General features: G+C 40.6%; 1 long non-coding RNA gene, 1 other non-coding gene and 1 pseudogene across 3 annotated transcripts in view; 1 reads left to right on the forward strand and 2 right to left on the reverse strand.

Annotated features, from left to right (window-relative positions):
• LOC145716168 (uncharacterized) overlaps positions 1-24,811 on the reverse strand; it is a 453,113-nt gene that overhangs the window by 327,349 nt on the left and 100,953 nt on the right. The window lies entirely within an intron of this gene.
• Positions 7,717-7,822, forward strand: LOC115939971 (U6 spliceosomal RNA). Its single transcript, XR_004074746.2, has one exon. It is a non-coding gene; the product is annotated as a U6 spliceosomal RNA (small nuclear RNA).
• The window catches only part of LOC102731234 (GPI alpha-1,2-mannosyltransferase 3 pseudogene), a 2,300-nt pseudogene continuing 1,317 nt past the window's right edge, over positions 23,829-24,811 (reverse strand). Inside the window, exon 2 of the transcript XR_014138590.1 lies at positions 23,829-24,478. The product of XR_014138590.1 is annotated as a GPI alpha-1,2-mannosyltransferase 3 pseudogene (transcript). The remainder of the gene's footprint in view (positions 24,479-24,811) is intronic.

Genomic DNA, 24,811 nt, shown 5'->3' on the forward strand with positions numbered 1-24,811 from the left:
CTACCCACATCATTACCAATGGCAAGATTTCATTCTTTTGATGGTTGAGTAATATTCTAGTGTGTGTGTGTGTGTGTGTATATATATATATATACCACATCTTCTTTATCCATTCATCAGTCAATGGACATTTGGGCTCTTTCCTTAATTTGGCTATTGTTGATGATGCTGCTATAAACAGTGGGGTGCATGTAATCCCTTTGAATTAGTATTTTCCTATCCTCTGGGTAAATCCCTACTAGTGCAATTACTGGATCATAGGGTTGTTCTATTTTTAACTTTTTGAGGAACTTCCATTCTGTTTTCCAGAGTGGCTGCACCAGCTTGCATTCCCACCAACAGTGTAAGAGGGTTCCCCTTTCTCTGCATCCTCGCCAAAACCTGTTGTTTCCTGTGTTGTTAATTTTAGCCATTCTGACAGGTGTGAGGTGGTATCTCATTGTAGTTCTGATTTGTATTTCCCTGATGCTGAGTAATGTTGAGCATCTTTTCATGTGTCTGTTGGCCATCTGTATGTCTTCTTTGGAAAAGAAAGGGATGGAAGGAGGCTCATGGGACCTGAAAAGGAACCTGGAAAGGCCTACATGGCAGAGGGATGACTTGGGATGCTACTGGGGTCTTCTCAGCACCAGATGATATGAGTTTGACCTGGAAAAGTAATGACAGGAAGAAAAAGTTTGATGGACATTATGTAACTTCTTTTATTTATTAAAAAAAGTTACCTATTGAGTTCTAGCTCCTTGGGATGCATCAATAAACAAAACACACACACACAGAGACTCTACCTTCACTATATTTATATTCCAGTGGAGAGAGATAGACTGTAAACAATTAAATTAATAAGTTTTATGGTGTTTTAGAAGACAGGAACTGCTATGAAAAAAAAATACAGAAGGATACAGGAGATTGGGGACGCAAGAGGGCATGTAGCAATTTTAACTGAGTGGTCAGGGAACGCTTGCTACGAAAGTGAAATCTGAGCAAAGCCTAAAAAAATGAGGCAATCAACCATGTTGATGTAAGAGAAGGCTGTCGTCATTCAGAGGGAAAAGCCAAAGCTGGGCACAGCCAGGAGTTGAGTGAGCTGGGGGAGAGGAGTAGTAGATAAGCTCAGGGGGATGATGTGGGGTCTGGCAAGCCACTGTAGGTGCTTTGGTATTTACTCTGAGGCTAACCAGGAGTCACAGGAAGGTTCTGAGTAGAGGGCTGACTTGATCTAACTTTGGTTTTAAAAGAGGTACTATAGCTGAGGTGAGGATAAAAGTAGGAAGCCAAGGGGCGCCTGGGTGGCTCAGTGGTTAAGCGTCTGCCTTCAGCTCAGGTCATGATCCCAGGGTCCTGGGATTGAGCCCCGCGTCGGGCTCCCTGCTCTGCGGGGAGCCTGCTTCTCCCTCTCCCACGCCCCCTGCTTGTGTTCCCTCTCTGTCAAATAAAATCTTAAAAAAAAAAAAAAAGTAGGAAGCCAAATTTATGAAAGACCCATCAAGCCATTGAATTAAACAGGGTCAAGTACCAAGGACTGCTTTGGGAAGGGCCTCATCTGAGCTGGCCAGAGAAGATTGTCATAGCAAGAAGCTAATGAGAGGAAGGCTCTTTCCTGATTTTCCTGGTTGCATGTTTTCTTCAGTGTGTCAGTTGGATGCCAGAGCAATTCCTGAGTGTTCTGGTGACCAAGGAGCTGGCTGTCTTCTGTGCCCAGCCAGGCCTCAGTCCTGTGGTCATGTGTGTGGCTGCTACATTTTCACTTTCTTTCAAGACATGGGAATCTCTCAAATCTCTTTTGTGGCTTTTTTCTCAAGGCAGAGACACCCATAGTGGCCTCTGTCCTTTGGTCCTACAGCTGGAGAAAGGAAGAAATAAGGCATTTATATGGACAACTCCAGTCTGTTTCCTGGATTCTGTTAAAGTGATTCCCAGCACTGTCGTGCTAGGGAGAGGCATGTCCTCTTAACAATTAAAGAGGGGTTAAGGAGGTTCAAACTAGCTTATCCCCAGACAGGCCTTCAGAGCAATGCAGTCCAGTAGAAATATAATGCAAACCACACATGTAACTTTAAGTCTAGTAGCCACATTTTAAAATGTAAAAAGAAACAGGTGAAATTAATTATAATAATATATTTTATTCAACTCATATCTAAAATATTATTTCAATATGCAATAAATATAAAAATTATTAAGGCGATTTTAAAATTCTTTCTTTTTTATAGTAAGCCTTCAGAAGCTGGTGTGCATTTCACCCCTCCAGGACATCTCAATTCAGACTAGCCCATTTCAAGATCACATGTAACTAATGTACTGGATAACACAGCTCTAGGCCTACATATCCCAATGCCTGTATTTCTCTAGGTTGGCTAGCACTGTATGCAACTGTTTTGTGCGTTAAGTACTAATGATCTGTAGAACTTTCACTTACGGGAAATGGAATTTGGTAATGTATGGTAGAAGGGAAGCAGAAACACCTTGATTATATCCCACCTCCAACCCAGCCTGTCTTCTCTCCACACTGAGAACAAGTATAAGTGAGAAAGGGCTTTGTAAACAGAAGAGTTTTGCCCAAGCTTATTACTGTGATTGAAACTACCGGCTCTATCTTTGGAGCACACACACTGTTTTTGCCAGTATGTGCTTCAAGAGTGAAAAAGTACCTGAAGAGCATAAAGTCTTCTTATGACAAGGATGCTGGGCTCATTCCAGGGGGCTAGCCCCAGGAAGATGTGAAACTTCAACACGGGGCAAATGGATCTTTATTTGAACCAGGTTCTCTCTAGTTGCTACTATCAGAGTAATTTATGGCTAAGGTTTGGCATGTTTTTCACCAAGGCAATTTGTTTCCAGGCCCCGTCAAGGGTCTCCATATTGCCTGTCAATGATTACTAGTCCTGGCTGGGGAAAATCTCTCCAGTGAACACAGACAGCAAAGCAAGAACTTGGGCTTCAGCAGATGTTTGCACTAGGCGAGGTACAGTCTTCAGTGGAGGAAAGATAGAGAAGTGTCTCTATATGACTTATACTTTCCCCTAAAGTCAAATTCAGGCTGTTGAATAAATCCAGGAACAAAGTGCTAAAGTTGCCAACAGGCCAAATCAATAACAAGGATGTTGAGGGCAGTAGAGGAAAAAATTAAGGAAATATACAGATATTTTATTGGGCTATAAGCATCTTGAAGACTGGGCTATAAGCATCTTGAATCGGTTTTGTCACTCCTTTTGGTGAGCAAATGAATGATATAACTAATACATTTTTATTATTCTGTAACCCAAGATAACAATTGGTCTAAGCCCTTGTACCTTTAACAAAACCAAGTTTTAGAATTCTGAAGATTGTATAATTGGACCAGATAAACGTTAAAGTCTTCATGAGACTCTATGATTCTGTAATTTGACTGGACATGTGCTAATGAGTTTCAAATATCATTAGGCTTAAAAAGTGCTTTAAGTTTTGGGGTAGCTACTCCAAACAATACTTGTCCATTTTTTCTCAGCCCATGCTAGCCCAAGTGCTGGGCCCAAACTAGTATAAATATGAAACTTAACTGAGTGAGGATGATTGTTTGTGGTTATTGCTGGGAGGTCAAGCACTGGATGAGGGAGCCCATGTTATTGGGAATGAGCCCGGAATTTTTGTGCCCTAGGCACTCACTAGAGCTCCATAGGCCCCGGCATACATAACCAGACTAGATGATTTGCCAAATGCTATGGACACTGACTTTTTACATGAGCTTAAGTGGAGAAACTGCCCAGGGCCACATCTTTGCCCAAGGGCTGTGACAAATATCTTTCAGTCCTGTAATTCCCCAGGCATTATGTGGGATACTTTGCTCCCTCCAGGTTCTCCAGGCACGATGCAAACATGTGGGGTGGTTCATTTGCAGCACCGAAGACCATCAAATTCCAGAAAGTCCAGAACACTCTGAGAAGCTCAGCAGAGAAACCATCGGTTTGAAAAGTGAGCAGCTGACAGGTTCAAGGGCAGACTCCCAAAAGTGGGCGGGGGGATAATCTTCCTTTAAGCTCTCTCTCCCCACCCAATCCACCTTACTGCTAGAGTAATTGCCCTAAAACCAAAGTCAGATCTAGTCGCTTCCTAATTCACAAACCCTAAATGGCTCCCAACACCTGCAGAATGAAGTATAAACACCTTCATGAGGGATTTCAGGCTGTCACTGTCTGACCCCAGGCCATCATTCCAACCTCATATCATGTTACACTCCTCCGTGCACTCTGGGCGATACCCCAGCCAACTGGACGTCTCATCATTCCTTAAATTCTATGTGTATTTCCCTGCCCCCGCCCTCACATTTGTGTTTGGGCTACAATGCCTTCCCTTGCCTTTCTGGTCTACCAAAATTTTCCTTATTCACTGGCCCACTCAAACTGGAGTCCACCAACTACCCTTGTCCCTGCTTACATCTTATTTTTACTTTAATTCTGCCTTTGATTAGAATTCATTGTATAAATGTCTGTTCCTCCCTCCTTTGCCACTTTATTTTTGAGGACATGGACCATGTCTTACTAATTTTTGTTTTTCCCACAGCTCCCATTATATAGTCCTGATCACTGGAGTTGGACAGATAATATTTGTTGGATAAAGGAATGGGAAGCTGACTTATGTCCTTACTTAAGCCAGCACTCCATCTAGCATTGGTGGAATAGGATTTGTGATAAATGCCACACTGCTTAAACAAGAAGGAACTGTTTGGTTGGAAGAAGGTCTTCGGGGGAGAAAGAGCACTGGAGCAAGATTCGGAAGACTTGGGTTTGGATGCTGGCTGGGAAGGCAAGGGGGTTGTAGGCCGAGACTGTAAATGGTTCCCCACTCTCCATTCTCCCCTTCTCTCTTCTGAATAGAACATTCAAGTTTTAGCTGAGCTCATGACTTTCCAGCTGAAGACCACTTTGCTTAGTCATCCTTGAAACCAGGTATCAAAATTTCGGCCAAAGGAAAATGAGTGGAAGACATATGAGCAACATCAGAAGTGTGCATTTAAAATGAAAGGAAGGCCCTTCACTTCCTCTCTTCCTCTCTTTGTAGGAATGTAGGAATGTGGAGTCAGAGTGAAGTAGCAATGTATATTTGATGACAAGGATGAGGCAAACCTCCTAGGTTGTGATGGTGCCATTTGCTTCATCTGCAATCTTCCCCACCCCACTGTACTGCAGCCTCATCCTTCCTTAAGACTTCATCTTGCTCAGCCTAAAAATCTTATTTTTGATTCTTCATTCTATCAAAGAAAGATACCTAATCCATTAACAAATCCCATTGGCTCTACTTTCCAATATATCCAGAATTCATTGACTTCTCACCACCTCTACTGGGGCCAGCCACAATTACCTTTTCCCTGGATTACTACAATAGCTGTTTATGACCTCACAGCATTTATCCTACTCCCCTCTTTCCGCACCATCAGTTTCCATAGAGAAGCCAGAGTGATTCTTTTAACTCCTAAGTCAGATTAATCACCCCCTTCCCAACCCTCTCAATGCTTCCCACCACAATCAGAGATGAAAAGTCCTAGCAATAGCCTATAAAGCCCTACATGATCTGGGCCTTTTACCTCTCTGCGTTTGTCTACTACTTCCTTCCCACTTCTCTCCTCCAGCTGCTTAGCAGCTCCTTGCTGTTCCCCATACACTTGGTATACTCTGGTCTCAGGGCCTTTGCATAGTTATTCCTTCTGCCTGAAATGATCTTCCTTCAGATAGCCACGTGGTTAACTTGCACACCTGATGTTTGTTTGAATGTTAGCTTCTTAACTAGGCTTACCCTGAAAAGTCTATTTAAAATTGCAACCCCTTGGGGCGACTGGGTGGCTCAGTTGGTTGGGCGACTGCCTTCGGCTCAGGTCATGATCCTGGAGTCCCAGGATCAAGTCCCGCATCAGGCTCCCTGCTCAGCAGGGAGTCTGCTTCTCCCTCTGACCTTCCCCCCTCTCATGTGCTCTCTCTTTCATGCTCTCACTCTCTCAAATAAATAAATGAAATCTTTTTAAAAATTAAAAAAATTAGGCGCCTGGGTGGCTCAGTTGTTAAGTGTCTGCCTTCAGCTCAGGTCATGATCCCAGGGTCCTGGGATCGAGCCCCACATGCGGCTCCCTGCTCCGCGGGAAGCCTGCTTCTCCCTCTCCCACTCCCCCTGCTTGTGTTTCCTCTCTCACTGTGTCTCTCTCTGTCAAATAAATAAATAAAATCTTTTTAAAAAATTTAAAAATAAATTAAATTGCAACCCCACCTCCACCCCCATCCTCCTCATTACCTGCTTGCTTTGTTCTTCTTAGCACTTACCATTTTCTAACATACCTTACAATTTATATTTTTGTCTATTGTCTATCCCCCCACACAAGAATATAAGCTGATTGTGGGCAACAATTTGTATATATATATATATATATATATCTCCATATTTTTTCACCAATGTATCTCCTGTGCCATGGTATATAATAAGCACTCAATAAATATTTGTTGAAGGAATAAAAATCACAAGGATTCTGGAGTCCCAGCACCATGGAGTTGTTATATCCCTGAACAGTTCTACGACACAGAAACAAATTTCTGCTTTTGTCAAGTTGGGTCTTTGTTATGGCAACTGACTCCAGTTAAATTACATCGTTTACCAATCAGGATACACTAAGCAATGCTGTGGCAGCAAATATCCCAGTGGCTCTAGACATTAAAGGTTTATTTCTTGCTCACACTACGTATCTACTCTACTTTGTCAGGGAGCTGTTTGACATTGGCCTCATTCAGGGACAAAAACTCTACCACTTGGAATGTCTTAAGTTACAGAGGTAGGGAATAAAGAGGGCTGGAGAGTCACGTACTGGCAATAAATTGCTCCCTCCTGAAAGTGACATGTCACTTCTACCTACATCTATTGACCAGTTATATGGTCTTGTTCAACTGCTAGGGGACAGGGAAGTATAATCTTCCCACATACTTGAAAGGGGAGGAAAATGCAGATGAACAATGGAAATTTCTACTACATTTAATAATCTGCTTTTTCCACATAAGATATCACAAAATTATTTATAAGATGGTCAACATTTAAAAAATCTTTTATTGGCGTTCCTGGGTGGCAGAGTCGGTTAAACATCTGACTCTTGGTTTTGGCTCAGGTCATGATCTCAGGGTCCTGGGATCTAGCCCCGTGTCAGGCTCCCTGCTCTGCAGGGAGTCTGCTAGTCTCTCTCCCTCTGTCTCTGCCCTCCTCCAAATAAATAAAGAAATCTTTAAAAAAATTAAAAAAAATCTTTTATTATGGGAAATTTCAAATACATACAAAACAGGATAGGATAATGAACTCCCAGGTATCCATCACCCATTAGCACACCACTATTTTTAACCACTGAAAAAATTTCCATTGTACAAAGGAGCTTCTTATTTATCTAAACTCTTGTGTTGGGTACTGCTAAATTTTGCCACTACAAATCATACTGCAATGAACAACTTTACTCATAAGTTGTCACTTATTTAATTATTTCCATATGACAAAATCCCTTTTAGTGACAACTTTCAGACCCATCTTTCTCCCAACCAACTGACTTCCTGGGTCACTGCTCATTCCCAAAGGAATGTAGAGTCCCAGGATAAAGGGAAGGACAGGGCAGCAGGTCCTATCCAAGGAAAATGTTCTATAATTTTTAATAATACTCTAGACATATATATTCAAGGAAAATATGATTAATACATAATTTATCAGACTGAACTAAAATATGATTTGGTGCTCACTTTGGCAGCACATATACTAAAATTGGACCGATACAGAGAAGATTAGCACAGCCCCTTGCAAGGCTGACATGCAAACTCATGCAGTGTTCCATATTTTAATTAACAAATTAATTAATTAATTGATAAACAATAAGTGATTTGTGGTTGAAGAGTTTAACATCTCTTAAATGGTTAATTAATGAGAAAAATTCTGAATTTCCTCCCAAAGCTTCCACCCCTAATACAAATCCCCTTCTTGGAGAGAGTACTTTGAGTCAGAGCCTTGCAGTTTGATAGGAAGACATGAATCCTGGTTTCAGGCACACACTATCTATAAGTTATGTGACCTAAGTCAAGTTATTTGACTTTTTCCAAGCCTTTATTTTTTCCATTTGTAAACTGGCAATTCTAACTCAACGCTTTGTTGTGAAATGTAGGTAACATGGTGTTTATGAAAGCATCTATTACCAAGCCTGGTATATGATGGGCGCACAATAAAAATTTCATTTTCTTTTTTATCCTTTTTTTCTCTTTTATTTTCAGGTTATACTCAAGGCATGAGTGTTGTAGTGGTTTTGAACAACAGTTTTCATGTTACAGTTCTTAGTGAGCATGTCCTTCTTGAGAGTATGTCCAGCAATCAATAACATTGTTTTGAAATTAGTATTTTTCCATGACACCAAAAAAAAATTTTGGAAAATTCTTTCAGGTAAGTCCTTTCTTTGGAAAATTCCCATTCCCTCATTTGCAGCAATCAAGTGCTATTTACCCCAGGACCCAACACCTTTCAAATGGTTATTTTCAATGTTAATAAATGATTTCATTCATTTCCTATTTTCCTCTGTTCACCAACCTGCCAGCCGCTGACCTTAAAATAACTGTACTGGTAAACAACTGATTCAGATTATTAGTAGGATATCTGTAATTGTGTTACATGGTCCACCCAGTTGGAAATGAGCAAACATGGCTCCTAGCACCTGGCTGTGTGAATTGGTAGCCGGCTTAGGAGGGCCTGGAAAGAAGGGTATCATAAAACTTGAAAAGATGAGTTCAAGGTTGATGAGAATAGAAGGCTCTGTTTTGCTCTTGTCATATTCTCCAGAGTGGCTGGCACATGGCAGCACAGAGTAGGAATTAATAAGTACATCTGGGTTGAGTGGATGCCGGGAAGGGGGCAAGTGTTATCCTTCTCCAAATTCAATTTTGCTCCATTTTTTTTTTTCAAGACCCTTCCTATTTTTGATAATTTTCACCATTTGGGGTTTCTTTTCTTCACCTGTCAAACTTCTCTTTGTATTTCTTACTCTACCTAGTGGCAAGGCTGGCCCTCCGAGAGTTCAGTAAATGTTTGTTGAATGAGCAAAAGGTACAGAAGGTCTTCTGCAAAAGATACAAGAAGCTAAACTCTGAATGTTTTGAAAGAGAGAGATTGAGCGGGTGAGAGAGAAAGATAGACTGCATGCCTTTGTGCGTGGATATTTACATGTCTGATTTTAAAGTGCTCCTCTTCAAGGTGAGACACCAGATCACTGTTGCACTAAGATGTATACTCATTATTCATAGCTTTCTGATGCTGAAAGTTTATTAAGAAAACTCTATGAAGCATTCAAATCTGGTTTCTCAACAGTGATTTTGATGACTTGAGTTGTTTTTTTTCATCCTTATTGCTTTCAGATATACATAAATCTTTTCTCTCTCCATTATTCCCCATGTGCGTGAAATGTGATACTTTTCAGTATTCTTGGGTTCTTTTGGAATCCAGACTTTTCACTTCCTCCACATCTGCTATGAAACTGAATATTGATTAATGTGACCCATAAACCTAACTGGTTAAATGGGGCCAATGACCAATTCCTATTCTTGGATTTTTTAGGAGTTTCTATCATTTTTTCCAATCTCTCTCTTAACTGTGCTTTTGTTGTTGTTGTTGTTGTTAATGAAAAGATTAAAGGAAAATTATATCAGCAGTAAAGTTCTCAAACACATCTGAGGCTTAAATTCCAAGCCTTTTGACCAATACTAACCCAGACTATCTTACTAAATTTAAGATAAAAATGTTTCTAACCTTGCCACTTTTGCCCTATAAAAATTACAGAGTAATGTGAAAACATATAACACCTAAACATCTTCAGAAAGAAGTGCCCATTTCATTGAAAGTCTCACATATGACAAAGAATAATTAGCAATAAAATAGGATTATCACTCAGTGATTCCACAGGACAAAAATATACTTAAGGAGAAAAAAACTGTAACCCTCAAGGGTCTGATATTCTGACTTTGACTGGTAAAAGATGCTATAAAGGATGGATGCCATGAAGACTGGGAGAGCAATTCAAGTCATACTATCACTTTTTCCCAAACAGAGTAGGATATACAGAGTCCTTGGTTACGAAATCCCAAGGGGTGCTATTTACATAGAATACAATGAAACCTTCCATAGTTTGTACAACATGGAGACCTGAATGTATGCAAGCAAATGAGCAGAGGCTTCCTCTAAGTAGCCACTCCCATAGAAAGTCTTAATCCCAAAATATTGCCTTGTTAAACTTTGGAATTACCTTAAAGGTCTGTGTTACATTCTTTGGAATATCCTTAATAACTGCAAATAATCCTTCAATGGTGGACTTGACATTTGGAAATATTAAAAATCTTTAGGTACCAAATCTCATATAAATCATAGAACCTGACAAATGTCATTTTTTTTCTTGGTTAAAAAAAAGAAAGAATTTTGAGGTATTTAGATTAATTTTTCCCTGTGACTGAAGTGACTCTGAACATTTTTCCCAAGGAGATAGAAGAAGATTAGGAGCAAAGGATGCCTCAATAGAATAAGCATGTGGCCTCCTAATGACATAATTTTGAGGATAGAAATGTTAATTTGGTTGTTTTATATTTTTTCCAAGTCTTGTTTTGTTAATATCACATGTAAAATCTAGTTTGAGTGTCCATATTGGTGCCTTGGTCTCCCCAGAGATGAAATGAGAAGAATATACTCTAAGGAGGCTGTTTCAGAGAATGTGTACGTTAAAAAAATTGCTCTGGAGATTTCAAATAATAATCCAGATGGAGAATACTTGGAAAAACCTTTGACTTGAGGCAAAAGTCTTGATCCCCTACCCTGACCCCATTACAAATTTATCAACACTATATGAGACAATTCAATATAACCATTTTGCAGAAGGGATGACAAAAGGAAGCAATTAAGACTTAACATGACTCCTAAGAAAGTTGTATTTTGGGGCACTTGGGTGGCTCAGTTGGTTGGGCATCTGCCTTCAGCTCAGGTCATGATCCTGGGGTCCTGGGATGGAGCCCCACGTCAGGCTCTCTGCTTAGCAGGGAGCTTGCTTCTCCCTCTCCTCCCCACTCATGTGCTCTCTCTTGCTATCTCTGTCTCTCTCTCAAATAAATAAAAACAACTTAAAAAAAAAAGAAAGTTGCATTTTATACTTCACCTGTTGATTATAGATCAGCAATTCTGCACAAGATTTCTAATTGTAGACAAAATAATCAATCAACCAACCTCTTACTTTTGATCTTTTTGGTTTCATAATGAACCCAAGGACTAATAAGGCTGAACATGTTAGACTTCCCCCAAAACCAGGATACCACCTCTGCCTTTAGAAGGAAAAACCACGAATTCAGAAAATAAAATCAGTCTTTGCATACAGCACAATTAGTTCTACCAACTGAGAAGCCTCCCTACCTCTCATTTGCTTCTATTGCAGGTAGAATCTATTAAAGTTAGTCAGAGCCCTGGGGGTGGAGTAGGTGGGGTACATGTGTCTGTCTTGTGTTGGCCTGTTATTGTTGTGGTGCTCACAGGACCATGGGAGGCAGTGTTGAGTGATCCCTTTTATGTCTAGACAGATATTCATAATGAAATAGATGTCTGGCTCTTGAAGTTAACTTCTTAGACTGGAGGTATTTTGGTTTACAAAGGCCCAAATAAGAATGGATGACATTGTCTTGGGTGAAGCCATAGAGACTAGGAGGAAAAATGAGCAGGGGATGGGGAGAGGGTAAGGAGATCTCCTGCTGAAAGTTAAAATGACACCTATGGCAGAATAGTGACTATAATAAGAATCCTGTGTGTTAAACCATATTGACCTGGAAAGCATTCTTCAAGTCCAACTTTCCCAGACATCCAAATAACCTGCCTTGATCTTCCTTTTTTTTTAAGTATATGTGCTGCCGAAGTGAGCACCTGCCTTGATCTTCTTAATGCCCCCAAATGATTGTGTTTTCCTAATGGCTTGTTTTCCTTTGGCTTCCTTAGGACCCTTGATTTTAGCAGAAACTAGAGCAAGCCTCTGGGGGTTCACATTACACAGGTTCCATGACCATTTTATGAATTTCATCATAAGCAAAGCTAGTTGGACAAAGAATGGGGTCTTACTTTTTGTTTTTCCATGTCCCCCCTTCCCAATTTTCCATACTGTGGAATGACATTTGAAAGGAATTTCTCATGGCTAATCCATTTCCACCTGTTAATGAAAGTGCATCATCCATTGGTTGGCCAAATTTAATGTTTCTGCATTATCTAGAAATGAGGATGTGATAGAATAAAACAAGTTAAAATAGAATGAGATGAGGAAATACTTTCTAAAAACTCCTCTTTTTTTCCTGCTTTCCTCCCCCTTTATAAGCATTACCATCATCTGCCTGCCAGGTGGAACTTATTGGATAATAGAGCACAGATGTACCTTGTTGTACTCAACAGATGAATTCCTGAAAAGCTGCATTTGATAGAATTTTTATAAATTAAATCATATTTTCCTGTAGACTTGCATTATAGTAACAGAAGCCATTATCCACATTTGACTGATCTTCAATTGGCAGAGGCCTCACACTTGGGCTTCAGGTTTCTCAGCCAAATCTCTTATGTCAAACAGTTAATGATCTGGAAATAATAAGCACTTATGTGAGCTAGGGGAGCACTATACTTAAAGGAAATGTCATTGTATTCCTCTGAAAGTAAAGAATCTTTATTTCATGATGTGAATTTTCACTCATGGAATCTTAGACTATCAGGAACATTACAGATGATGCAGTCCAAGCCTCTCTTTCTTGCAGAAGAGGAAACTGAGGCCCTGAGTGTTTATTCATCTGTGCCAGCATACAAAAATATATGAAGGAAAGAATAACAGTTTAAGTTTGGCATCCTTGAATTCAAATGTTCTCTTCCCAGGCTACTAGTCGTTTGGTTTCGAGCAAGCTATCAGAACTTGCCTAGCCTAGTTTCCTCATCTTTTTTTTTTTTTTAAGATTTTATTTATTTATTTGACAGAGAGAGACACAGCGAGAGAGGGAACACAAGCAGGGGGAGTGGGGGAGGGAGAAGCAGGCTTCCCGCGGAGCAGGGAGCCCGATGCAGGGCTCAATCCCAGGACCCTGGGATCACGACCTGAGCCGAAGGCAGACGCTTAACGACTGAGCCACCCAGGTGCCCCTAGTTTCCTCATCTTTAAGACAGAGATGGTATTACCCACCTTGAAGGGTTGTTGTAAAAATTAAATTAGGTAATGTATATAAAGGGATAACATAGTGCCTAGAACACAACAAAAGCTGGATGAATGTTTGTTTTCTCATTTCCATTTTTTGGATTTTTTCAAATGAACTGTTTTTAAAAAATACATTTCTTTTAAAGTTGTAAAGGTCATAATGCTTGTTATTAAAATTTAAAGAAAGTTAAAGAATATAGGATAAAAATCAAATGGTTCTTTTCCCATACCCCAAGCTCCTTTCCTCAAACCTCTTTCTAAAGGAAAGCATCTTTAACAGTCTGGTTTGCTTTGTATCCTTCCAGATTTTTTTTTTCACCATCTTTTTAGGTGAAGCACATCCTATACTAACATCATTTTGAGAAACTTCTAAGAGTCTTTGTATCAGTCTTTTGCCATAAAAATGCTGTGTAACAGAACAACCACAAAATCTCAGTGGCATGCAACCATTAGTATTTATTTCTTACTCCTACATCTGAGGATCAGCTGTGTGGTTCTGCTGATGATAGGCACATTTGCCCCGCTGGGCTCTCGGCGCGAAGTTCCTGCTCAAGCCTGCTCTACAGGTGGGGGGTTGGCTGTGGTTTCAGTTCGTGTCTGCTGCATGGGTTTCTCATTCTTCTTGAGACCATCAGGGCACATGGGGCACGTTCTTCTCATGGCAGAAGTTGGAAGGTCTCTGAGAGAGGAGTGGAAACAAGCCATGTCTCCTGAGAACAAAGTTCGCAGTAGGCTCACTTTTACTCTGGCACAAATTCCATTAGCCAAAGCAAGTCACCTGGCCAACCCCACCAAAAGTAGGAAGGATAGTAACTCCATTCCTAGAGAAAGGAGCTACCAAGTCACAGGGCAAACAGCATGGCCAGAGGGAGGAGTGAACAGTGGGGAACAACAGTGCAGTCCTCCCTCATCATAGCAAGGGCAAATCCATTGGAAAGCAGAACATAGACCCCTTGTCCCTACGGCTTGAGTGTAAACTCCTGGTGGGCAAGGACCATAATTGTTTTGTTCCTTGTTCTACTTCCATCAGATTTGGAGATTGAGGGGAAAAATGGTATTGACTATTTGTTGAATGAAGATAGAGAATTCTGGTCCAGGAAACAAAAGCAGGACTATTAACCCGAAATGTTATTTGTATGTGTTTGTGAAGCTATGTCTTTTCCTTCAAACTTCAACAACATTTATCAAAATGGCAAGCTGGCAGCCAGTATTTAGAGCAGGCCAGAGGTTCCGCAGAAAGCCCTCTGTCAGTCAGCGTAGTTTTTCTGCCAGTATAAACCTTTGCTTAATTGCTCTGGCCTGACCATCTAAGAATTACAAGCGCATCAGTAACATGTGGAAATAGAGATTGAACCCACAGCTTGCCTTTAAATGTCAGCAGCGAATGTGTGGTGTTGTCCTGAAATTTAGATATGGTTCCAACCCAATTGTCTTTTATAATTCATTGTGTTAACAGACAGAAACCGTTAAAGGGAACATCGTGGAGTCACCTGCAGGGCGACCAGCCCGCTGAGGCTGCGGAAAGGACCCTGTTTCTGAGCAGGGAGGAGGGGAGGCTGACCGGAAAGCTGGGAGCCAGCGCCTTGCCTCTAGCAACTGGTGCTGGGATCCAGCGCTCTTCGATCCCCCTCCCCCACTCCCCTCAGGTTTACCTCAGGGCCATCCAGTCCTCTTTGTGTATTATTTCACATTATCTTTCAGATAATCATAGTGTATTTATATAATTAGCCTAATTGTGGGTAATTGTGTGCCGGCACTGTGTAATTATGAAACCTAGCATCCAACACTGCGGCACGATCCGTAGGCAAGAGACACGGTCCGTGCAAAGTAGCCGCTTGATCCTTCTTCTCATTCAGGGTTTTTTTCCCCTTTCAAGATGCCAGAAAGGAAGAACAGGCCTCTTTGTAAATCCATTATCTGCAAAACAAGGCCCCTGACAACCACTTCGTAGAGTTTTGGCACTGGAAGTCAAAACCACGTGTAGGGGGAATGTTACGTCATTGTCTCTGGAGCTGGCAAAGGTTTACTTCCCACACTGAGGAGCAGAAGGGTCAAATTGCCATCTTGGGGCTGATGCCCTCACCCAGGGCAGTCTCACTGAGGGTGATTTTGAACTAAGGCTTTGTATGTGCCATCCTTAATACAGGTTAATTAGCATGAGTTTGGGGATGATGGGAGGGTCTCTCCTCTCCCAGAACATCTCTGTTATCAGCGCCCACAAATGCCATTGTCTGGACCTCATACTGGCCATAACAACACCTCTGTGTTGAGTGTTTAACATCTGCCAGGCCAAGCACTGTGCTGAACATTGACCTGCATTATCTTGAAGGGTAGGTACTATTGTTATTCTCATTTTACAGATGGGGAGGCTGAGGTTCCAAAAGGTTAAGCAAGTTGACCAAAGTCCCACAGCCGGTAAGTAGCTTCATAGGCATTTGAATCCACATTCTCTTGAGCCCAGAGCCCTTGCTCACACTATGCTTTGGGATGGAGGGTTATCCACCTGTGCACATTTGTTTTTAATATTTACTCACGTGCTTACTTTCCTTGGCTGCCTGAAGGTTGGGTAGGGTCGAAAGACTGGTGTGGGTGGGGACAGGGATCACATTGAGAGGACATGCAGGTGCTGGTGAGCACTGGTTGGGAACTGGAGGAAAGGATGAGGATGAAGCTTTCAAGGAGAAGGTAATGCGGGATGAAGAAAATCAGTTGTACCAGCAACTAGACTTGGTGTCGTGTGTGCAAGACTGAACCATAAGCTTCCCCAGAAAGTCTTCTTCACTGGGGCAGCACACTTCTGTCTCAGAAAAGTCCTGGGATTCCAAGAGATGCTCAATAGATATTAGTCAAATAAATGAAACTCCTGGGTGGAGGGCGGAGTAACAAACTCAGACAACCGCAGGGTCCAAGTGGTTATGAAAGTGAATGATGCTGGCCAGATTAAAGACAAACAAGTAGTGCAAAGTGAAAATGCTAATAGGGACGAAGTCCCAGAGAGTATGTATGTGACTTCCCAAAGTCACAAACCTAATGCGTAGCAGAACTGTTAATAGCACCTGCATCTCCTGATCTTCTATCCAGTGTTTTTTTCCATTACTGCTGCTATTTAAGCTCACAGATGTGTATTCTTCCATCCACTATCACAGATCTGTTGAATTTAATCCATCGCTTTCGTTTTACAATGGGGAAACCAAGGCCCAGAGAAGGAAAGGGGCTTGCCCAGGGTCATATAGGAGGTAAGTAGCACAGCCAGGCTTCCTGGATCACAGCCTAGGGCTCTTTCTATTAATCATGGGGTCTCATATATACCCAGGGAGTACCCTGACTTTGAGAGCAGTCAAAACTCTGTGAGAATTCATTCGGCTGCTTTTCTACCTATAAATCAGGATACATTTTTTTTATTACAACCGGGGAAGTAAATTACTGTTAACCCAAAAGTTGGATTTATATTAAAGATGGTTCCTTCATAACATCAGAGAATGTTAGATCTGGAAGGGCCTTTAGAGAGCACAAGATCTGCCACCCTCATATTACAGATGAGGAAACTGAGATTAGTTTTGGAATTAATGAGGAATATTTTTGTCATTTACATTATGGTTCTTCAATGTCATTCAGAAACTAGAGAAGGTAAGACAAAGAACAGAAGCCTAGTAGACAGAAGCTACTCCTCATCTCCTGCAATGAATCCCTTCTTACTCACCAATGCCCTTTTCTTCTGGAGCATTTAGGGAAGAGTAATCACCAGCACAGATGGAGCAAATTTTCCTAAAGGGATGCTAGCAGGAGTAGATGATGCCCAGTATCTTTGTTCCTGCATGAAGGGGCAAAGAGTTTGTCCTCATAGAGGATGTTCTTCAATGCTTAAGAGAAGGTAATCATTCCAGGAAGGCAGAGCCTTGAGCTACATGTTAAGAAGAAAATTAGAAAAGGAGGCAAATTTGTAGCAAGTGTTCCTGCAAGCCCTCTGCATTATAAAATGGTCAACTGGGAATCTTGAATAGTGAGACCTGTACTGGAAACTCAGGAGCCCATGGGGCCAGCAGGTATTAAAAAGAGGGAAAGAGAGGATGTTTGTCTTATCCTATTGTCAGATCCAATGATTTTAGCACTATCAGCTTTTCTTTCTCTTTTTTTTTTTCAAGAGAAGCTAAACCCTGATTTTTAAAAATTAGGGACTAATTACATTTTTAAAAAATGCAGCATAGGGCAAAAACCAAAATGAAATCCCATATCTGAGGTCAGAGTTGGCTGCTGGCTTACCATCTTTGAATCTCAGTTTTAGAGCTTAGCTGAGCTGACCAACCAGAGCAGAGGTTGAGTCCTGGGGGGCTAAGCTAGGACAAAAGAGCAAGATGTGTGGGAAGTTCACTTGGAGCCTCCATAGACAGACAAACTGTTTTGAAGATCCAACTCTTCTTTCCCAGTAAGGTAAATGAACGAAAAACTTATCTTGAAAATATAATATCTGTGCTGGAGACGGTGCTGTTATACAGAAGGAGCCCTAGTTTAAGAGACAGGAGTAATGGTCTTAATGTCTCCAGTTTTTGCTTGATGACCTTCGGTAAATCATTCCCCTCTCTGACCCTCCAATCCATAAAGTCAGGCCCTTCAGGGGTGCCTGCGTGGCTCAGTCAATTAAGCCTCCAACTCTTGATTTTGGTTCAGGTCATGATCTCAGAGTTGTGAGATCGAGCCCCAGGTCGCTTAAGATTCTCTCTCTCCATCTCCCTTTGCCCTCCCCCCTTCCTTCGCTAAAAAAAATATATATAAATAATAAAACTATAAAAACTTAAAAAAAATGAGGCCCTTCATCCTGCCTTAATTGCCTCACAGGTTTATTGGAGATCAAATCAGATAATGCTGTGAATCTACTGGGTAATCTGTAACATGTTATGCAAACAAAAGGGAGCCTTAAAAATCTGGGAATCAACTTTTTATATGAGAAAATTGGGATATAATGGAAAAAGCACAGATTTTGAGTCAGATAAAACATGGGTTCAAATGCTGGATATCCCACCACCAGTCATACTGTCTTGAGCAATATTTCTCTGTTTTGAAGCTCAATTTTCTCGACAAAATGGGATAATAATGTTTCTCTATATAATGCTTTTGTAAGGATTAAATGAGCTGTGTATGTAAATAATGCACATAGAATATCAGTGGGTGCCTGATAAACATTATTTCTTTTCTAAATATATAATTAGAATTCACTGCCTCATGAAGGCATTGCATTATAAAAGAGAATTGTTCGTTAGTAACTTTCCCTATTCTGAAAGGATATGATGTTGAACAAAGGAAAAAAAAAAGGGGGGGATTTAGTAGATTAAAAAAACAAACAAACAACTCAGAAGGAAATGAAAAGTAGTAGGAGACTGTTGTGGGGAGGCAGTTAGGGAAAGCTTTAGCCAGGAGGTGAAATTTAACCTAGTCTCTTGAGCACGAGATGACACTGGGCAGGCTTAACTGTGGGGTGATAGCAGTGAACATTCTAAGCAGAGGGACAGCATGGGCAAGACCCTGGAAGAGAGATAGAGCAAGCTACTTCCAGAAAATAGAATGGTAGGCATCTGAGTTATAGATCCTGCGGTAATTGAAGGGAGTAGGGAGAACCAGAAAGGTAGCCAAGACTAGTTTGCATTCCTCAGGAGTTTGCTTTATTCTGTAGACAATGGGATGCCATCCAAAGGTTTGACACAGGGAAAAAAAACATGATCAGACTCACTTTGTAGAGAGAATTTTCTGGTTGGAGCATGGAGGACGGAAGGGAGAGGAGATGTAGTAGAGGCAGAGAGACCCACTAGGAAGCCGTTGAACTAGGGCCATGGTGTGGGAAGGAGTGGACTCAGGGAAGACTGGATAAACTAGACTGGAAAGACTAATGCTGCCTTTGAATTATACCTCTGTAAGAGAAATTTGGGTATATTATTTCTGGGGGAAATTTATGGGGGAAACATTTCTTTTTCCCAACTGGACTGCTTTAAAACCATCATTATTCCGGTCAATGAAGAAGAATGAAGGAGGCTTTAATCGGCTTCCTGAGTAGACCAGTTTTTATTGTTAAGATTGTTGACCAGGGAAACCAGTGGTAATAGATCCCATCTTACTAACTTCTGTCTGTGTCTCTCCTTCTGGTAGCCTCTTTTGAAATAATAATAGTATGTGACTACAATATGTTCACTCATTCTAAAATAAAGTCAAAATGATTTTATTTTACTATGAAACTTAAAGCAATCAGGCATCATTAAGAAGACCAAAAGGGATTATATTAAAGTTTGATATTAAAATTGTTAAAATTAAAACTGTTTTGGTCTCAGGCTTTATTGAACTTTCCAAACTTTCAGATGAAGAAATATCAAAATAAATTGAAAGACCCTGAATGAATAAAATAACTTTGTCTCCTCGGAAATTCTGGAAGAGAATGGGAGATAAATTCTATCTTCAGGGAGAGATAAAAGGAGAAGTGTTAAAGAGATTTTTCTGCACTGCATATATGAAGGGCTCCATTTAGGGTTGCTCTGTGCCACTTAATTTTGTTTTAGAGGGAAAAACTTTGCTTACCTAGTTCTTAGGTTCCAGTTCCCAAGCTGTAGCAATCAAGAGTCCAATACAAAACAGATGGCCACTCAAATGGAGTAATTTAGGAGGGTTTAATGAGGGGATTATTACAAAGGTTTGACAGGATTAAGGAAAACCAACAAGAGATGGTGAAGCACCTTGCGTCTAGTAACAGCCCTTGGCGCAAATGTTAGGAAGAGGAAATATATCCAAAACTTCTTTCAGTCAAAACAAGATCAGTTCTTCAATTTTAGTATGTGAATGGCCTCTCACATGGACAGAGTAGGTTGGTATTACTTAACTGATACTCAGGTATTTGAGGCTAAGCAATAAAAGTCTTCTAGGTGCTAGAGTCTGGGCATACATTTGGGTTAGTTAATATAGTCTTTTATCATTATTCTTTAAAGCCAACAGCAATCTTTGGATGTTTACCTCTTAATCTTTTCCTAGTCAAGAGTTGAAGGAAGAACAGAGCTAATCTATATTTTCCAGGAGAATATAAGCTTCACAAAGACAAGGACCTTTTTCTTTATTGTTTCCTACCATATTTCAGCTTCTAGCTCATAACAGACCCTTGATATGGATTTCTTTGTGGTAAATGAATGAAAAACTTATCTTGAAAAAAATGTATTAAGAAATCAAGAGACCTCTTGGAACCATAGCAGTTGAAATTTCCCTATTTACAGTTCCCAAAAGTGTATGTTGAATTTTTTACACTCTTTTTGGGAGTTTAAGGAACTATGTCCAGATAACATCCAGAGATACTAAGTTTTTTGAAATTGTCTCCAAAACTTTGGCCCTGACCCATATCAGAAATGTGCTTGTGGATGTGCCGGAAGGCAGAGACTTAGACCTTGGCTCCAGGGCCATGGCTCCCAGGGGAGGAGAGTTGAACATTGTTCACCATGTAAGAATGCCAGTGTGTCTGTTGGCTCCAGCCTGAGGGAAGTATCCTGGCTCGACAGTTGGACTACCCCTCTTACTGGACCTTCAAACTATCTTCCTTTTGTGCAGATTCTATTTTAGGGTTTACTGAAGATCAAATTATGTGTTTCATCTGAATTGATAGTTTAAAACCTTGCTATTTGTTTTTAGTCTAGTCTATGATTAAAAAAAAAAAAAGATTGGATTCAGATGGTTGGGTTTGGTTACCAATTCATCAAATTACAGGTATTGATTGCAAGTTACTACACCTTAGCATCTGATACCCTTAAGATGTTTAAATAGGCACTATCTCATTTCTCTAGGGGGTTAGCATTCCATAGCAAATGTATTTTCTAGCTAGTTGCCTCCCAGATAAGCAGCATTAGAAAAATATTTAATAAGAGTCATTTATTTTTATTTTAACACTAACATAAATTGTGGTTAAAAGGTCTTTAAAGGAAAAATAACCCACTGATAATTCCCAGACTACGTTTTTTCTTATGTCATGTTTCTTTCTAAAATTTGTTCATCTACATGAGTATTTAATATAATTAAAAATCATAGTTATAAATTTTATATCTCTTTTCTCCCTAATCTTATGCTATAAATATCTTTTATGATCTTATGTGTACCTTAATTTACTTACCTATTCCTCCTGTATTGGACAAATAGGTTCTTTTTTTAATTTTAATTTTATTTTTTTATATAATCTGTACCCCCAATGTGGGGCTCAAACTCATGACCCCAAGATTAAGAGTCACATGCTCTACTGACTGAACCAACTAGGTACCCCCAAGTAGGTTATTTCTAATTCTTCTGCTATGAAGGTGAAAGTGGAAAGAGCATGTTAATTTAAAGTTAAACAAAATTATTCTGTTAAATTATTTCCAAAAGCTAAATATACAGAGGAGGAATTGCTATGCCAGATGAGAAAGATTTGAAATTTTATAATCCTCTGATTGCTAATGTTATTCTGCTCATCTGGCTATCTAGGTAGTTGTCCTGTCTCTCTTTCACTGCTCTCTTTGTATGCTATGGGTAGACATTACTTGGGTTCAAAATGTGTGCCACTGAATACATGTTATTAATGTTTTCCCATATCTGGTTTGGGTGAGTGAGAGATACATTGTTGTTAAGTCTCGTGTGTTACATTTGAATAACCTAGCCTATGCTGATATACATGCAAATTTGCCTGAACAAACTCTCAAAGTATATTTGGAGGAATAGAGTATTAACATTGTTAATGACACTTGATATGTGTACTGGCTGGCTAGTGCTTCAAATATGCTGTGTAAAAACTTTCCAAAACCCAGTGACTTAACACAATGATCATTTAATCTCACGGATCTGCTGTTGGGTACATCCAAGCTGGGTTCAACTTGGCTGACTCTACACATCTCTCATGCTCTTCCCAACAACAGTAGGTTAACCTAGGCATGTTTTTCTGAAGATGGTAAAAAGCCTCATAGGTCAGGCTCACTGCTAATAAATCACTCCCCTCTGAGCTTCATCCACTTCTGAGCACACCATAGCCGGACCCCTGTGCACTCCACTACTCCTGCTGGCCATCCTGGCCCTGGGCCTGGATGTGAGCCCCAGAACTGGTGGGAGCAAGTCTCCAATGGTGGGCACCCCATGGGATGCCAAAGTCAACAAGGAGGGCATGCAGCAGGCACTGAACTTCACCCATACCACAGACTGCAGGTGGTGCACACCTGTAAGCAGGTGATGACTGGGATGACCTACTTCTTAGACATGGAGATTGGCCAAACCAGATGTACCAAGTTCCAGCCCAATTTGGACAGCTGTCTCTTCTATGACTAGCCACATCTGATGAGAAAAACACTCTGCTCTTTCCAGATATACACTGTCCCCTGGCTGGGCAAGACCTCCATGGTGAAGCCAGGTTTCCAGAATACATAGAGGACCTGTGACAGGCTGGCCCCCTCTGGCCCCATTCTCCTACCTCCCTCCCCCTTGTAGAGGTCCTAAGCCTTGGAAGTGTGGCCTTGCCCAGGTGGATGTCCTCTCAGTATGCTGGTCCAGTAGACAAATAGAGAAGGGTTCTGGGGCATTTTTTGAACAGTGAAATGACTGTAATTCCTTTCTTTTAATTGCTTTCCAGATGCACCAGTATGTAGTGCAGGTGTTCTCCTCTCTCTCTTAATCAACAAAAAGTAACATCAGCTAAAAAAAAAAAAGCATCAGAGGTCATATCCAACTACACAAGCATGTTCATTGCAAACCCCTATTCCTATCACCCTTGCTAATACCCCATTAGTGAAAACAATTCACAAGGCTGACGCTAAAGTGAGGGTCAGGGACATGCACTCCACCTTTGGAGGGAGGGACCAAAGAGAAAGGAGAAAAATTGGGTCTGATCATCCAAACTACCAAAATATGTAATGACATAGTACTTAACCAAAGATAGTACCAAATCACTTTTCTACTGTTTCCATAAGCCTGGAATATTCCTACAATTTTAGTATCTGTAAATGTTATCACTGATGTTTTCTTCATGCTCATTTAATGGGTGTAAAATAGTATTTCTGTGTTACTTTACTTTTTATTTATTTAATTAGCAATGAGAATCACTTTCCCTGTGCATTGGGATACTTCATTTGTACTTCAATGGGGACAGTTCTGGAATGAAAAAGTGCCACTTTCTTTTTAAAATGTTGTCATTATAGCAGGATGTTTCAAATGTTACAGTTATCCAATGGGAAGATTGCAGCTTTTCTTATTGCTGGACTCATCTGTGGACACAAATCTTGTTTGAAGACTCCTTTGAACTCCTTAAGAACTGACCTGACCAAGAAGTACCCTGTAGGTGGGATATTTCACCATGAATGGCCACTTAATCCTGAGTTTCTTTTTTCTTTTTCTGAGGAAAACTAAAGGTCTTTATTTAAAATCTGGCATTTGTATTAATATATTTTATACTTTGTGATATTTTTCATACATTTCCTCAGTAGTGATATTTGGTAAAGAAGTTCAGTGGCTTTTTGCTAGTTCCACGAATCTTACCCAGTGTTTACGGGCATATTTATGCAGCATCTGAATATTTGTGCCCAGCAATGTCTATTTCTTTAGGAAAGATTTAAACGCAGTTTATCTTCTGTTGAGTGTCCCTTTTAATTTCCATTCATAGACATATATGTGACTTCCAGTTCAACCTTCTGACAAGTGAGTGTGGAAGAACACAGCTGTTCTCTCATAGTTGCTTGAAATTAGGAAAAGCACTTATTTCCTCCTCTGAAATGCTGAAGATGATCAAGTGAGTAGGCAATGTTGAGTCATTGTGAAACTCTTTAACCAGTTTAAGGGATTCAGATAGAAGATATCTGCTTCATTAAGGTACTGACTTTTTCCAGTCAGCTCTGGGGGACATTGGAGAAATCTCACTGGAAGTGAGAAGTGGACATGGCTATAATAAGGAGTAGAGTGGCAAGGCATCATTATAAATATGGAAGCTGAAGATTTATTGGGATTATTGTAACAGAGTTCTTGAATATGAGTCATGACATCAAGAGTACCTCACTGATGAACTAAACCAGTATAGAGGGCGAGGAGCATATTCGATAAAAACAGGAAACTGAGAGCTGGTTTCTTCAATGTTTTCAGGTGGTTTAGTAAGTACCCACAAAACACCATACAAAACGGTAAGACTGGATAGCTAAACCTGAATTCTTTGTGGCTCAACATGCTATAAACTAGCAGTGTCCACAGCACAGTTACCAAAAGTAATTTGGTACCTATTTGGGGCCAGAAAGCAGCCATGAATAAAGAAGGGTGAGGGGGGGCGGAGCAAGATGGTGGAGGAGTAGGAGACCTGGATTTCGTCTGGTCCCAGGAATTCAGCTGGATGGGGATCAAACCATTCTGAACACCTACGAACTCAATAGGAGATCGAAGAAAAGAATAGCAGCAACTCCCTGAACAGAAAAGCAACCACTTTCCGGAAGGTAGGACGTGCGGAGAAGTGAATCCGAGGCGATATTCGGGAGGATAGACGGGAGGGGGAGGGGGCCTCCATCGGCCGCTTCTGGCAAGTGAGAGAGCAGCAGAGCACAAAATCGGAACTTTTAGAAGTCGGCTCCGCTGAGGGACGTCACTCCCGTGGTT

This window comes from Leptonychotes weddellii, chromosome 11 (genome assembly GCF_054177405.1).
Source record: "Leptonychotes weddellii isolate Sample4059 chromosome 11, ASM5417740v2, whole genome shotgun sequence".
Classification (NCBI taxonomy): Eukaryota; Metazoa; Chordata; class Mammalia; order Carnivora; family Phocidae; genus Leptonychotes; species Leptonychotes weddellii.